General features: G+C 39.4%; 1 pseudogene; it reads right to left on the reverse strand.

The window, feature by feature from the left end:
- Nucleotides 1–9535: 9535 nt before the first annotated feature.
- On the reverse strand, nt 9536–10268 carry LOC114634961 (annotated as a pseudogene).
- Nucleotides 10269–16782: the final 6514 nt, after the last annotated feature.

The following is a 16782-nucleotide window of genomic DNA, read 5'->3' on the forward strand; positions in this document are numbered from 1 at the left end:
TCAATGCCAATGATGAGTGTCAACTTAAGAATCTGAGATGAGGCAAATGGACTTTTGCACCTATATTTTTTGAAAGTCAAGATTTAAAATGTTGATTGAGCCCCAGTTTTGAAAAAAACCTGTACAATATCTTAAAGCTTTGTCTGAAGAAATAAAATTTTAAAACACGTTTGATAGATACATACGCTTTTGCAAATAATACCCCTTCTTACAAGTTTACTTGGACTACTTCTGGGCATTGAACATTGTTACTATAAACCAAGCCGAGAGCAGAAAGCTACATATATGAATTAATAATGTAAACAGAAAAAACTTGTAAGTAAAGAAAAGGATTTTGCTCCAGTATTGGTTAGCCTTTTGTCAACTTGATATAAGCTGGGGTCATCTGAAAAGAGGGAACCTCAACAGAGAAATGCCTCCATTAGATTGTCCTATAGGCAAGACTGTAGGACATTTTTTTTTTTTTTGGATTAATGAATGATGTGTGTGGCAGGGTCCAGTCTACTGTAGTCATGCATACTTAGGTAGATAGGCCTAGGCTGTATAAAAATGGAAAATGAACAAACATGGGAGCAGTATTTCTCCATGATCTTTGCTTCAGTTCCTACTCCAAATTTCTTCTTGAGTTCTGTGATGATTATTTTTTTGGTTGTTAACTTGACTACATCAGTAATGAACTAAATCCAGAAACAGAGGACATACCTGTGAGAAAATTTTTGCTTGCTTTGAAGTGGGCAAATCTACTTCAGGTATGCATCTTTGAGGTAGAAAGTCACAGGGCTTTGATCCAAATCGTGAAGCTGGAAGACACAAGCTCTTAATCCTCTAATCTAGGCCACATGTTTTGCTAGACCTGGAAGAGGAAGCTTTTTGCTCTTGTCTGCTTGCCCTTGCCTTGCTAACATGTCCATTCCTACACCAGCATTAGAACCTTACTTCTTAGGGATTCCAGCATATACTGAAGACCAGCTAAGACATTTAGTCTTGTGGACTGAGAAACTACAGGATTCTTGGACTTTCCATCCATAGCCAGCCATTGTTGGATTAGCTAGACTGCAGCCTGTAAGTCATTCCAGTAAACCCCCTTTCTATACATATGGAAAGATTCATTCTATAAATTTTGTTACTCTTGAGAACCTGACTAATAATTTCCCTTCATGATGGACTTTAAGCCATAAGATAAAATATATCCTTCCCTCAACAAATTTGCTTTTGTTCAAAGAAATAGAAAGAAAAGATAGAACCATTTCAACTAAACTCTTATTCAATGACCAGACAACTGAGTGAAAAGGTATGTTAGGAAATGAGGTTACACTTGAGATATCCTTTTTCAAACTACTAACAGTCAAGTAGGAGAGAGATAAAGAGAGAGAGAGAGAGAGAGAGAGAGAGAGAGAGAGAGAGAGAGAGACCCAGTGACTCGGTAAAGGTTCTAAACAAAAAGAAGGGGGAGATAGAACCTGTATCTACCACCAGTAAATAGGCATGGCCGCTGGTCGAGGTATGGGGCCACCCACCCACCTCAAAGTTTTTAACCCAGAAATGTTTCTGTTCAAAGGAAGAACAGGGACAAAAAATGGAACAGAGACTGAAGGAAGGGCCATCCGGGGACTGCCTCACCTGGGGATCCATCATGTCTGCAGACACTAAATTCGACACTGTTGCCATGGTCAAGAGGTGCTTGCTGATAGAAACCTGGTGTTGTGGTTCCTTGGGAGGTCCAGCCAGCATCTGACCAATGCAGATGTGATGTGTGGAGCCAACCATCAGACTGAGCTCAGGGAACCTGGTGGGGGAGCTAGCAGAAGGACTGGAGCAGTGGAGGGTGATTGCAACCCCATTGGAAGAATAACACATGCTGGCCTGACCACCCAGTTCTCCCAGAGACTAGACTGCCAACCAAGGAGTATTTATGGAGGGATCTATGGCTCCAGATACATATGTAGTAGAGGATGACCTTGCCTGACAGCAATGGGAGGCAAGACCCTTGGTCCTGGGGAGGTTGATGCCCCAGAATAGGGGGATGCTGGAGTGGGCAGGAGAGGGTGAGTGGGTGAGCACCCTCATATAGGCAAAGGAGGCGGGGAGGGCTGATGTGGGATGGGGGTTGGTGGAGGGGTAACCCCGGAAGTGGGATATCATTTGAGATGTAAACGAATGGAATGATTAATAAAAAAAAGGAAAAAGAAAAAAGAAACTTCTCAAAATCAGTACAAATATTCAATGAATATATAGAAAGTAGTCAACTTCTTTTGCCAAGAAGGAAATTCAATGCAAGGAAAAGAAATAAACAAGACCAACATTTGTTGAGTTAAAAAGATAGCTAGAATGTATAATTCTGATAGGGCCAAACTAAAAACAAAGGAAACAAACACATTTTGACATTGGTACCAAATGGCATAGTTTTCGTACATATATAATGGGCATTTCATAGACAATAAAGGGAATGTAATACTTACAAAATGTTTATGATCATAAATTTACTCTATATGTATGGGTGTTTTGTCTGCATGTGTACTATTTACATGTCTGGTAACAGTGAAGGCTAAAGGAGGGTGTCGGATCCCCTGGAACTGGAGTTACAGGTGGTTTTGAGCTACCAGATTTTGAGAATTCAAGTATATAGATCGACTGTGAGCCATGCGATGCGGGTGCTGGGAAATAAGCTCCAGTTCTGTGCAAGAGCACCAAGCTCTTTTAACAACCAAGAAATATTTCCATCCCCAGACCCTGATAATCTTTCTTCCCAGGGAAGTATTTTATTGATAGGACTTTCCATTGAACTTCTTTAATTTGTTTGCTTTTGTTTATTTTTAAACATTATATTTTTATCACAACCTTCCTCCCTTCCATTTCCTCTCTCTAAACCTATGAGTTGTGACCTCTTTGGTGGTTGAATGATCCTTTCACAGGGGTCACCTTAGACCATTGGAAAAATTAGATATTAACATTACACTTCATAACAGTAGAAAAATTTATAGTTATGAAGTAGCAATGAAAATAATTTTGTGTGTTTGGGAAATCACCATAATCTGATATAAAGGGTAGCAGCATTAGGAAGACTGAGAACCACTGTTCTAAAACCTCCGTTTTACCACTTGATCACCTTCAAATTCATGGACACCTTCTTCATCATTATTGTATGCATTTATTGCACATATTCACAAACACAAACATGTATACACAGACATAACTCGAAGTATAATCTATTGAGTTCATACTATTGTATGCATGTTTTAATGGCTGATGATTGTCTCTGGACAACTAATTAGTTTGTTCTCCTTTGGGGAGGATGTTGAGACCTTGTGGGCTTCTCCCTGTGCAGTTTGTCATGCTGGTATCCTCCTTGATCAGCTTATGTTTGAACAGTTGTGTTGGTTAGGCTTTTTGGATGTAGATTTTGATGTTACTAGGAGACACAATCTTAAAGCCAAGTCACTGATCATATGGTTCTTATAATTTTTCTGCCCCTCTTTCACAATGTTCCCTGAGACTTATGTGTGACAGTGTTTTATAGATGTATCCTTTGGGACTGTCTTCCTCCACTCTACATATTGCTTGGTTGTGCTTTTCTGTAATGGTCTCTGTTTGTTGCAAAGAGAAATTTTCTTATTGAAGGGTGAAGGTTATGTTTATCTGTGTGTATAAGAACAAATGTTTATAGACTGTTGATAGAGATTATACTGGTCTAGTAAATTAATAGTTATAGATTTTTCTTCAATAACCATAAGTTCATTAGCACCATGTAGTTAGCTAGGTTTCTAGTACCAGAATACCTCTTGTGTATCAACTTTTTATTTCACTGTTGAGCTTTTTAATTCCATGACTACTTTTGGTTGGGTTATGTTCTGTATTTCTTTTAACTGAATTCTATTTTCATGCCATGAATTTACTTCCTTGTTTTATTCAGCTAATTTTCATGTTCTCTTGAAAAATATTCATGTTGTCTTGCCAGGAGCCAAACCCATGAAATTACCCGCTGTAATCTTAATAGCAATCTTAGTAGTTAAAGTACAAGATCAAGAAAGGACATATGCGGTCTAGGGTTCCAGGAACTGAAAGAACGTCTGGTATTTCCCAGAAACTGGGTACTAACCAGGCCAACTCAGTCAGGCAACAGGTTCTCCAGCGCAGGAGTGAGGATTAAAAAGAAAAAAAGATGATTAGACAACAGTGTAGCATGACCCCAGACAGTTCTGAGGCTGAAGGCTGAGGCAGGTTTATTTTTTCCCAATTTGCTTTTAAACCATTTTAATTACATGCAAGTATTTAGGTCAGTTTTAGATTGAGGAACTAGCAATATAATAGATGCAAATAGTCAAGGAACAAACAAGGCAATAAACAAAGTCTCGTGATCACTTCTATGATCACTCACATGATCACTGTTTCTAAGGGCTCATCAGGATGACAAAAATATCTGCGCCTACTTCCCTGTCCTAGCCCACAGTCATATTCATGCCTGAGGCCTACTTCTTTGTTCTAGCCTAAGACTTAGATTCCTGACTGTAATTACTTCTCTGTTTTAGCCTAAAATTAGATTACTGCCTGAACTTACTTCCTTATCATGGCCCAATGTCAGATTCCTGCCTAAAGCCCATTTCCTTGTCCTTGGCTAATGTCAGATTCCAGCTAAGCAGCCCCAAAAGCTCTCCACCCCTCCCCCTTCATTTTATTTACCAAGACTGAGCCTGTCTTAGGTCATTCTGATAAGAATGCCCTCCTTACCCATCATGGAATATGCATTATCAAAAGCAATGCACTTCTGTCTTAGGTTGGTAAGGAACTGCAGAAGGTTGCCTGTCATTAGCTTGCCAGCCTGTTAAATCTGGGGGTCCATTTTTAGTTTGAAGCTATGTATTTTGGCTGACAACATGTTGATATTGTTAAAGACAAGCGTTAACATGATAGGCAGGAACAAAAGTATTCCCAGGACCAAAAGGGCTAGCATGATCAAGCTGTATATGCCTTTCTTGAAGCTTGACCAAGATGGAAATTATTCAGGACATGAATAATTTTATCAGCAGTATCTGTTGAATCAAAGCTCAATGGAGCAGCATTCTTTAAATTTATAATCTCAGTGTGCAAAGCTAAAACATCCAGAGAGATGTTAGAGTTATGCCAAATACCCTGCAAGTGTTTTTGAACTTTTTCCCAATTATAGTGGCTGACATTGTAAATTTTAGAAGTAACACAAATCCATTGGTATTTGGCATGACACTCAAGTTGGCTCCTTACATTTAGACCCTGAACCTACTTTCCAATAATTTGCATAGTATCATAAAGAGCATCAATTTGTTGTTCCAAATGTCTATTTAAATCCTCTTGAATACTCAGAACATTAGTAACATTTTTTGCTAGATGATTAACAAATGTAGCTGTCTTAACTTCTTGTGTCAAAGCAATTGCAGAAGCAGTGGTGCTAGCAATTAATGTAATCAAAGCTGCTATGCCAACATTAATCAAGCCCACTACCTTCTTGCTTCTGCTTAAAGCCTGATTCATTTCTTCCAGTACTTGCAAGCTTTTTTCAGAATACCAAGATTCTGTAATACTCACAGGCCAAAGAACAAAAGCTGGTTGATAGACCACCATAAAAGATATGCCAGTTTTCAATACATTAATGCAGTTAGAAAGTGTACAATCAATATAACTTACATTGAATACTGTAGAAGAATCAAAAATAATTTTAACATGACTATTAAAAGAGCCTTAACACATACATGAACACTTGTTTGAAATCCAGATCCTACCCAAACTTTATCGATTGCTAACATCATAGAGAACTACAGCTAACTTCCAAATATGTCTCTGAAAATGTCCAGAACAAGCCTTCCAAATGAAGACTGTTATTTCCAATATTGGATTGATTTCTAGACCACTCCATGAATGAGTCAGAATAATTGGTCACATTAAAGAAAGTAGAATAGTCATTATAACTTCTCTTTTTGATTCTCTGTCCCACAAAGTATAAAAACTTGAGGCAAGGCAGCTTGTCCAATCTGGGATATAGGCAAGCAAAGGTGAGTCAGGAACATATGTTCAATACAGCTTCCTAGTCACCACAGTCAGGATATTCTGAAAGCTCAGAGGTCAGCATCACTCTTTGCCTCAGCATCAGCATGTCTCACCAATCACTCTGGCAGCTTGCATGCTCCTTCAGGATCCTGTAGAAAAAACACAAATATTCCTTTTTCCCCATATTAAATATCTGATCTGGATCATGGCATATGCCAGTAAGTGGATTCTTCATTTCACCTAGGCATAAGTATGCCTAGTTGTAGGATGCCATAAACACTCAGCAGAGAGTTCCTTGGCATCCACATTTTAAAATTTTTAAATAAAAAAGAACAGGATTTAAATAAATTTGTGGTGTACAGGGATATGACTCCCCCTTTTTTATTTTAGGAAGATATTGTTTTAAAGTTCCAAAATACTTATTTCTTAGTACATTGTCCTTGATTAAATCCCAGTAATAAGGGTAATATTAAATTTTGACAAAACATCTCAAATGCTTGACTCTAATAGCCAGCTTCATTATTTGTTTAATTTGATTTGGAACAACCATCACAGAAAAACAATGTAGGCTATAACTAATTACATTTTTAGTTGCTTCTCCTGTTACAGCAGTTGCAACTAGAAAGTGTGAAAAGATGTCAATAGTCACATGTACTTATTTTAATTTTCCAAAATCAGAAATATGAGTAACACCCATTTGCCATAATTGATTAGGTATAAGTCCTCGAGGATTAACACCATTATGTGGTAGGTAGAAATTGAGGATACTCAGGATAGTCTTTCCAATTTGATGTGCACATTCTCTAAAAATACCAAATTATTGTCTCAAGCTATTACTATTTTGATGATGTGAAGAATGAGATTGTTTGGCTAACTGTTCCTGTGTAAGGCCTATAACCGTCCTGATATACAAATCTGTTGTCCTATAAAGTTAAGGAACAGTGCATTCTCTTAAATTGAGTTGTATTTGTATAAATAATTGCAAAATGAGAATTAGCAATACTTTTAAAAAGGAACAATTTCAAGCAATTGTAAACCATAAGCTATATATTGGCTATATCAGTATACAAACTGAAAGCTTGATTTTTCAGTGTTTCAAAAACAGTGGCTACAGCACATAGTTCAATAACTTGTGAAGTTGGGGGAAACTCAAGAGAATGAACATGTGATCCAATCGTACATGCTGCTTTCACATTAGATGAGCCATCTGTAAATACAGTAGGTGCATTTCTATGGGCTGCTGCATAAATTTACAGGAAATACAAAAGCATGCATAGAGAAAAATATAACAGCTTGGTTTCTGGATAATGATTATCAATTTTGCTTTTTGGTATAAAAGTTTGCACATGCAATAGGCCAGATATTAGCATTCTGCAATAACCAACTTAACTGCTGTTTGGAATAAGGAATAAATATTTCATCAGGTTCTTTCCCAAAATACTTTCTTGATTCTATTCTACAATTCTGTATTAACACATCAACAGCTTTATAATAGGGTGTTAAAACTTTACTTGCAGATGAAGAAAGATGAATCCACATTAATAGTTTCTTTTGCCAACGGACTGCTGTGAGCACATGAGTAGCAAAAACGCAAACAGCCAACAATTGATCATGGTCTATATAATGTATCTGTTGCTGACTAATACTTTCCTCCACTTTCTGAAAAGCTATTTGTCCCTCATTAGTTAATTTTTGAGGGGAAGTAGGATTTTAATCCCCATTAAGAATATCACACAGAGGTTTAAGTACTCCTGTGGTAAGCTTAAGATGAGGTCTTAGCTTTTCTCCTAACAGCTTTTGAAAATCATCAAAAGCAAACTATCTTTTTTTTTAATGTATACCTGCAAGCCAGAAGAGGGAACTATATCCCATTACAGATGGCTGTGAGCCACCATGTGGTTGCTGGGAATTGAACTCAGAACCTCTGTAAGAGCAGTCAGTGCTCTTAACCACTGAGCCATCTCTTCAGCCCTAACTATCTTTTCTTATTGGAATTTTCTGTGCCACAATCTGCTTAGGATATAACTGAGGTCCCAAATACTGAAAAAGATATTGCCTTTGAATCTTTTCTGGAGCAACAAGAAATCCCCCAAAATTTAAAGCTCGTTGTATGAGAGCAAAGGCTTGTAGGAAAACTCCTTCAGAGGAATCAGCTAATAAAATATCCATATAATGAATAATATACACTGAAAGATTCAAAGTCCTAACTTCTTGTATTGAAGCAGTGACACAATTTTTTTTTTTTTTTTTTTTTTTTTTTTTTTTACATAATGTAGGGCTATTAGCCATTCCTTGAGGCAAAACTTTTCAATGATATCACTTTATGGATTCTCCAAAATTACAAGCAAACTCACTAAATACAAACTTCTCACAGTCACCAGGATGCAAAGGAACAGTATAAAAACAATCTTCCAAATCTATAATAATTCTATATGTATTTCTTGGAATGGCAGCTAGAGTAGACAAGCCAGGCTGCAATGCTTCCACAAGTTCCGTAGCTTCATTAACCCTTCACAAATCCTGAAACAATCTCCACCTGCTTGATGTGTTCTTAATTACAAATATGTGTGAGTTAAAATCCCAAACCTGTGATTGAACTGTAAACCGCAGCCAATGGAACACTGGCAGTTTAACCAACAATCTTTGACTTTCCCTTGTAACACCAGAGCACAACCATAACTTTGGAAAGCAAAACTCAACCTCCAACAATCCAGTCTCTCCAAAATCAACACCAAGTACATCACCCCCATGCTACTAAGTTTGGCTGCCAATTCCTGCACATGAATACAAGACAGTATAGCCTCCAATACCTCAAAGAGACACTGCCCTAAATCTTTTTTTTAATGCACCAAACACATTCACATTTCTTTTCTTTTTTTTTTAAGCAAATGACAAAAACCCAAATTACCAGCTTTTTAAAACCTAAGCTTAAGATTACATATTTAAACAATAGTCAAACTGACAAGATTGCCAACATCCATGCACAACTAGAAAACATCCTTAATTTACACTAAACCAGAAATGTATTACCATTGATGCAGTAATAGCTTTCATCACTAAATACTGAAAATAAAATTGAAATATTTCTGTAGAAGATTCATCTAGCAATGTTAACTTCACAGCAGGCTGACAGTACTCACTCACAATTCAACCCAATGGGAAGCAGCTCCATGCTGGTGTTAAAAACAATCTTGTCCTAGCGCTACTCAGTCACAGGGCACACCTCAGATTACATTTCATTTAAAGCAAAGTGCATACAGAGATTACAACAATTTTTAAAGACAAAAAAAAAAAAAAAAGAAGAAAAAAAAGGAAGAAAGGTCCTATATTTTGTGGTCCCAACAACAAACTAAAAAATCTGACAAGTGGGGACTCCAATGAGCTGTTTTATAAATACTTTAGATTAGGTACAGTTATACAGAAAGTCGAGTTCGTTTGAAATCTTCAAAAAAAAAGTTCCTGTTATTCCTCAAATGGTGCTTGCTATGGTTTAGCATTTCTGTTAAATGTGTATGTTGAATTACTTGTTATCCAAGCATAGCAGGTGCTCCTTACCATTTATCCTCAAGGACTTTAACTGTCCATCTTCTTCAACTTCTACTCTTTCTTGACCGTTCTCCACAATTCTCTTTGTAGTGATTTTTTTTGCCATTAACTATCTTAGTTGAAGTTGATATTGATTTGAAGTTGCCCGTTCCACTGCCGCCAAATGACGCTGAAGAGAATGAAGTGAGACCCCAATGACCTAGTGACCCGAATGGAGTAAAGCCTGTATCAAAGGCAGGAAATCCACTTCCAAAGGAAGGAAATCCACTGAAGGCAGAGAAAAAGGAGCCGGCACCTTGGCTTCGACTTCCTCAGGGACCTCTTCGGTTTCCAAAAAGGTCATCAAATGGGTCTTCAAAGAAGTCAAATAAAAATGGGTCCTTTCCACCAAAAAATTCCCTGAAGACATCATCTGGGTTCCGGAATGTGAAGCCAAACACAAATGGACTGTCAAAATGACTTCCACCTCCTCCTCCACCACCATTTAATCCTTCCTTGCCGTATTTGTCATAGATGTCCCGCTTTTTAGCATCCGACGATAACACTTCATAGGCCTCAGCTACTTGTTTGAATTTCCTCTCTGCTTCTTCTTTATTCTCAGGATTTTTGTCCGAATGCCATTTAAGTGCTTGTTTTCAATACACCTTTTTAATGTCCTCAGGTGAGGCATGTCTCTGCACGCCCAGCACTTCATAGTAATCCACCATGTTTTAACAGACTGTTGGAACAAATCCGAGGATGTGGTGGCCAGGGAGGGTTGGGGGAAGCCAGGCAGCCGGTCTCCTGGCGGCTCTGGCACAGCTGTGCTGGTGGTGGTGGTCACCTAAAGTCTTTTATAAGTCTTTATAATACATAAAATATTACCCAATTTGGACCTATCTCTAGAGACCAGTTTCCCTGGGTCAGCTCATGCCACATGTTGCTGTTTAGAATGACTCCAACCCTGAGTTACCAGTTTTAAAGCAATTTTCTGTTACCAATGTTACAAATTTTTAATTATACCCAATAAACTTATGAGCTGATAGTCTATAACCAAGACATGCAGAACATATTTATACGTTTAAAACCAGTCAGAAACAAGAATGAAGTTGCTGCACACATTTTATATATTTAGACCAGACAAAATTCTTACTTTTTCTAGCTGTTATTTCAAGAAAGGAGCCCCTTGTCACCTGCTGAACCCAATAATCACTGCCAGATTTTTCTAGGAGAAACAACTGCCAGCTCCTTACCGTAGAAGCCAAAAAACTGCTGGCCCCTTTAAGAGAGGCTTTTACAGAAAACGAGCCCCTGGAAGGGCTTCTCCAGCTGTTCTAGACTCCTAACTACCGGTGCAGGGGTCCAAAGGCCAATTGAAACTGCTTTTACTTTTACTCTTTATTTTTCTATTTTCTTTGAAACTAGTTAAAAACTGAATCAAGGGCTGAACAACCAGCAGGTAAAGTTTTAACTGGCCCTCACTTGGTCCTTGTGGCTGGGGAAGACACCTAGCTGGTCTGCTCCCATGAAGACACCATATCCTGAGACATCCTAGAGGAGCCACTGCACTCACAGCAGCGGGAGCTCAGGATGACAGGATGACAGGATGACAGGATCACAGGATCACAGGATCACAGTATCACAGGATCACAGAGACATCTGGACCCTGAGGAGTTCCGACACAAGCAAGATAACTGGAAAGACAGGCTCCAGTCAGAGACAGTAAGTGCAGGTAGCACTAGTGTTAACCAGGTGGCAAAAGGCAAGCACAAGAATGTAAGCAACAGAAACCAAAGTTACTTGGCATCCTCAGAACCCAGTTCTCCCACCATAGCAAGCCCTGGGCACCCCATCACACCAAAAAGCAGGATTCAGAATTAAAATCACTTCTCATGATGATGATAGAGGACTTTAAGAAGGACATAATTAATTCCCTTAAAGAAGTACAGGAGAACACAGGTAAACAGATAGAAGCCCTTAGAGAGGAAACACAAAAATCTCTTTAAGAATTGCAAGAAAACACAACCAAACAGGTGAAGGAATTAAGCAAAACCATCCAGGATCTAAAAATGGAAGTAGAAACAATAAAAAAATCTCAAAGGGAGACTACGCTGATGATAGAAATCCTAGGAAAGAGCCTAGGAAAGAGGTCAGAAGTCATAGATGCAAGCATCACCAACAAAATACAAGAGACAGAAGAGAGAATCTCATGTCCAGAAGATACCCTGGAAAACATTGACACAACTGTCAAAGAAAATGCAAAATGTAAAAATCTCCTAACCCAAAACATCCAGGAAATCCAGGACACAATGAGAAGACCAAACCTAAGGATAATAGGTATAGATGAGGGTGAAGATTCCCAACTTAAAGGACCAGTAAATATCTTCAACAAAATTATTGAGGAAAACTTCCCTAACCTAAAGAAAGAGATGTCTATGAATATACAAGAAGCCTACAGAACTCCAAATAGACTAGACCAGAAAAGAAATACCTCCAGTCACATAATAATCAAAACACCAAATGTACAAAACAAAGAAAAAAAATACTAAAAGCAGTAAGGGAAGAAGGTCAAGTAACATATAAAGGCAGACCTGTAAGAATTACACCAGACTTCTCACCAGAGACTATAAAAGCCAGAAGATCCTGGACTGTTATCATACAGACCCTAAGAGAACACAAATGCCAGCCAGAAATGAACCCACACAACTATGGTCACTTGATCTTTGACAAACGAGCTAAAACCGTCCAGTGGAAAAAGGACAGCAGTTTCAACATATGTTCAACTGGAGGTTAGCATGTAGAAGAATGAAAATTAATCCATTCTTATCCCCTTGTATGAAGCTCAAGTCCAAGTGGATAAAGGACATTCACAAAAAACTAGATACACTGAAAGTAATAGAGAAGATGGGCAAGAACCTCGAATACCTAGGCACAGGAGAGAAGTTTCTGAACAGAATACCAATGGCTTATGTTCTAAGATGAAGAATTGTCAAATGGGACCTCATAAAATAACAAAGCTCCTGTAAGGCAAAGGACACTGTCAATAGGACAAAATGGCAACCAACAGATTGGGAGAAGATCTTTACCAATCCTACATCTGATAGAGGGCTAATATCCAATATATACAAAGAATTCAAGAAATTAGACTCCAGACAACAAAATAACCTTATTAAAAATGGGGTATAGAGCTCAATAAAAAAATTTCTACTGATGATACTCGAATGGCTGAGAAGTGCCTTAAGAAATGTTCAACATACATAGTCATCAGGGAAATATAAATCAAAACAACCCTGAGAATCCACCACATACCAGTCAGAATGGCTAAGATCAAAAACTCAGGTGATAGTAGATGCTGGAAAGGATGTGGCGAAAGAGGAACACTCCTCCATTGTTGGTGGGATTGTAAGGCGGTACACCCACTCTGGAAATCAATCTGGTGGTTCCTCAGAAAATTGGACATAGCGTTACCTGTGGGCCCAGCTATACTACTCCTGGACATATACCCAGAAGATGCTCTAATATATAACAAGAAGATATGGTCCACTATGTTCATAGCAGCCTCATTTATAAATAGCCAGAAACTGGAAAGAACCCAGATGTTCTTCAATAGAGGAATGGATTACTCAGCTATTAAAAACAATGAATTCGAGAAATTTTTAGGTAAATGGATGGAACTAGAAAATATCATCCTGAGTAAGGTAACTCAATCACAAAAGACCACACGTGGTATTCACTCACTGATAAGTGGATATTAGCCCAAAAGCTTGAAATAACCAAGATTCAACTCACAGCTCATGAAGAATGAAGACCAAGTATGGGTTCTTCGGTCCTTCTTAGAAGGAGTAACAAAATACTCACAGGAACAAATATGGAGACAAAGTGTGGGACAGAAACTGAAGGAGGGGCTGTCTGCAGACCATTCCACCTGGGTACCCATCCCATGTGCAGTCACCAAAGTCAGATGCTGATGTAGATGTCAGGAAGTGCATGCTGACAAGAGCCTGATACAGTGGTCTCCTTAGAGGTCTGCCAGAGTCTGACATATTCAGAGGTGGATGCTCATAGCTAACCATTGATCTGATCAAGGGGTTCCCAATGGAGAAGTTAGAGAGAAGACTGAAGGAGCTGAAAAGGTTTGTGGCCCCACGAGGAGATCAACAATACCAACCAACCAGAGCTCCCCAGGGTCTAAACCACCAGCCTAGAAGCACATAGCGAGGGACCCATGACTCCAGCTTGGGAGTATGGCCTTGTCAGGCATAGGTGGGAGAGGAGATCCTTGGTCACATGAAGGCTGGACACTGAGTGTGGGGGAATTTGAGGGTGGGGAGGTGGGAGGAGGGACTAGGGAGTAGGTGGGGGCGTATCCTCATAGAAGCAGGAGGAGGGGGATGGGGTGGGAGGTTCCTGGGTGGGGGGCAACAGTGTAGGGGATAACATCTGAAATGTAAATATAATATCCAATTAAAAAAAGCTACAAAAAAGTTTTACTGTTTTTTCTTTTGAACATGAAACATGGATCATTCAAACAACAAAACGAAAACACAGACATAAGACAGACGTAGGAAGATTGGTGCAACAAGGACAGACAATAGACAGAGAGGGAAGAGGACTAGATGTCCCACCAAAGGGACTCAGATATCCTACCTAAAGGACCCAGAACCAAGCTTTTCTCCAGTAGGAGCCAGAGAGAAGGCAGGACATCTCCTGACCTCCACTTGTTCATAGGAGACCTCTGAGACAGCTATGTTCATCTTCCTTCTCTTTCATCCAAGCATCGCCAGATAGTAGGGGAGGACTGCTTTTCTCAAACCCATGTCTAGGGTGTAAACTATCTCTAGTCAGGGTCCAAAGACTAAAAGCATCTTTTGTGGGACTGCATAAGGGTATCCTGAGTCATGGCTGAGCAGTTGCCTAGAACCCCGAGACTCTGTGTGAGAACCGGCAGGAGTTCAGCACACCCCAAGAACCCAGGGTCCTGAAAAGCAGTCCAGTCTCCATAGAATTATATTGTTCAGTCACATAGGCCAGACTATAGGCCTCAAGCCCTAGGGATTTACATACTAATGAAGGCCAGACAGCCCCTCCCAAAGTGCATGGGTAGAGGGTGTGACTAGAGGCTTCAGGGCCTAGGGATTTATGTACTAATGAAGGCCAGTGGGCGGAGCAAATTAAGCATGCCTCCCCAGATCCTCCCCTTTTCTCCCTCCCTATATAACTCGGGACTGCCCTGAGTTTTAGAGGGGTACACCTAGATCCATTTACCATCCGCCATGACAATAAACCCTTTGGAAACCAAGGACTTCCTTGTGTTATTGGGGCCTGCCGCTGCCAAAGCCTCCAGGCCGCTGGAACCATAGACGTTCCTCCTGCATGTGGGACCATCCACAGCATGGAAACCCACTGAAACTCCACCACAGCGGCCTCTATTTTTCCCGCAATCTATGAGAATTACCTTTGCTTTTCCAGATTTTTAGTGTAACTCTATAAACACATACACAAAAATCATTACCATTAACTTGTCCTTCTACAAGCTTTATCACCACTGGTCCAAATCTTCTTTACTTTCCTTCACACATGCTTCCAATTCCTACAGTGTCCTTCACTGTATCCTGCTTACTTGAGCTCCAAAATTGAAGTGCCATCTGATCAGGCCAGTTCAGTCAGTCAACAGGTTCTCCAGCGCAGGAGTGAGAATTAAAAAGAAAAAAAGATGATTAGACAACAGTGTAGCATGACCCTAGCCAGTTCTGAGGCTGAAGGCTGAGGCAGGTTTATTTTTTCCCAATTTGCTTTTAAACCATTTTAATTACATGCAAGTATTTAGGTCAGTTTTAGATTGAGGAACTAGCAATATAATAGATGCAAATAGTCAAGGAACAAACAAGGCAATAAACAAAGTCTCGTGATCACTTCTATGATCACTCACATGATCACTGTTTCTAAGGGCTCATCAGGATGACAAAAATATCTGAGCCTACTTCCCTGTCCTAGCCCACAGTCATATTCATGCCTGAGGCCTACTTCTTTGTTCTAGCCTAAGACTTAGATTCCTGACTGTAATTACTTCTCTGTTTTAGCCTAAAATTAGATTACTGCCTGAACTTACTTCCTTATCATGGCCCAATGTCAGATTCCTGCCTAAAGCCCATTTCCTTGTCCTTGGCTAATGCCAGATTCCTACCAAGGCACCCCAAAAGCTCTCCACAGGTTATGGTAGTGGGTTGGCCTTAGGCAATGAGGTTACAATATTGGCATGGCCTTAAGCAATGATCCTTGCCTAAGCTTCCTGTTTTGCTATGCCTTTATAATCTGCCGCCTGAAAATAAAATTTGAGTGCTTGATCAGAATCCTAGACTTGCTCTCCTTTTTTTGTCTCCTGTCCCTTCATTCTTTCACTCCCTCCCTATTTCCTTGTTGAATCCACCCCAGGAGAGGGCATTGTCTTGACTTGTTTGAATATATTTTATTTTTTGATGTAATTGAAATGTTATTACATTATCCCCTCCTTCTTCTTGCAACACCTCAATGTCTCCCTATTTCCTTTCAAATCCATGGACTCTTATTCTTTAATTACTATTGTTTTATACACACACACAAATAAATATGTAAATACAATCTGTTGAGTACATGTGATGTTCCTTAAATATATATTTTTGGTGTTGATCACTGGGACTGGATCACCATTTTAGGGGGATCATCCCTGAAAAAGACTAGTTCTCTCAGTAGCTGTTATTTGCCTATAGCTCTCTTCATCTAAGGTTAAGATCCTGTGCAATTTACACCATCATTATTAGTATACTAACTAGTGTCGTCACTGTTAAGTGTAAGGGTAAAAATTAAAACAACTTGGCAAAGACCACAGGACAGCTTGCTGAGCTTGCTGAGAATAGCCATAATAAAAATATCAAACCCCTCTAGGGACGAGGTGACCAGAAATGTAGAAACAACCAAAGACATGTCTTGACCAGTCTAAACATGCCCAAGTGAGTAATGGGCCACCTGGTGTTTATCCTAGAAGGTCTGAGGCTTCATGGTCAAAAACAGTGGGCCATCCAACCTGTCAAAATGATTGCTTACGCAAAGTGCTGATGTTTGAAATATCCAATCATATGTAACCATGCCAGAATTTCCCTTCCCCCTTGTGTCTCCCCCTATAAAAGTTCTAAACTTCCTGGGGTCTCCATCGAAATTCTCTCCCCTGCGTGGGATGAGTTTTGATCCAAGGGCCCTTGTTAGTAA

This window comes from Grammomys surdaster, unplaced genomic scaffold (genome assembly GCF_004785775.1).
Source record: "Grammomys surdaster isolate TR1022 unplaced genomic scaffold, NIH_TR_1.0 1149, whole genome shotgun sequence".
Taxonomy (NCBI): Eukaryota; Metazoa; Chordata; class Mammalia; order Rodentia; family Muridae; genus Grammomys; species Grammomys surdaster.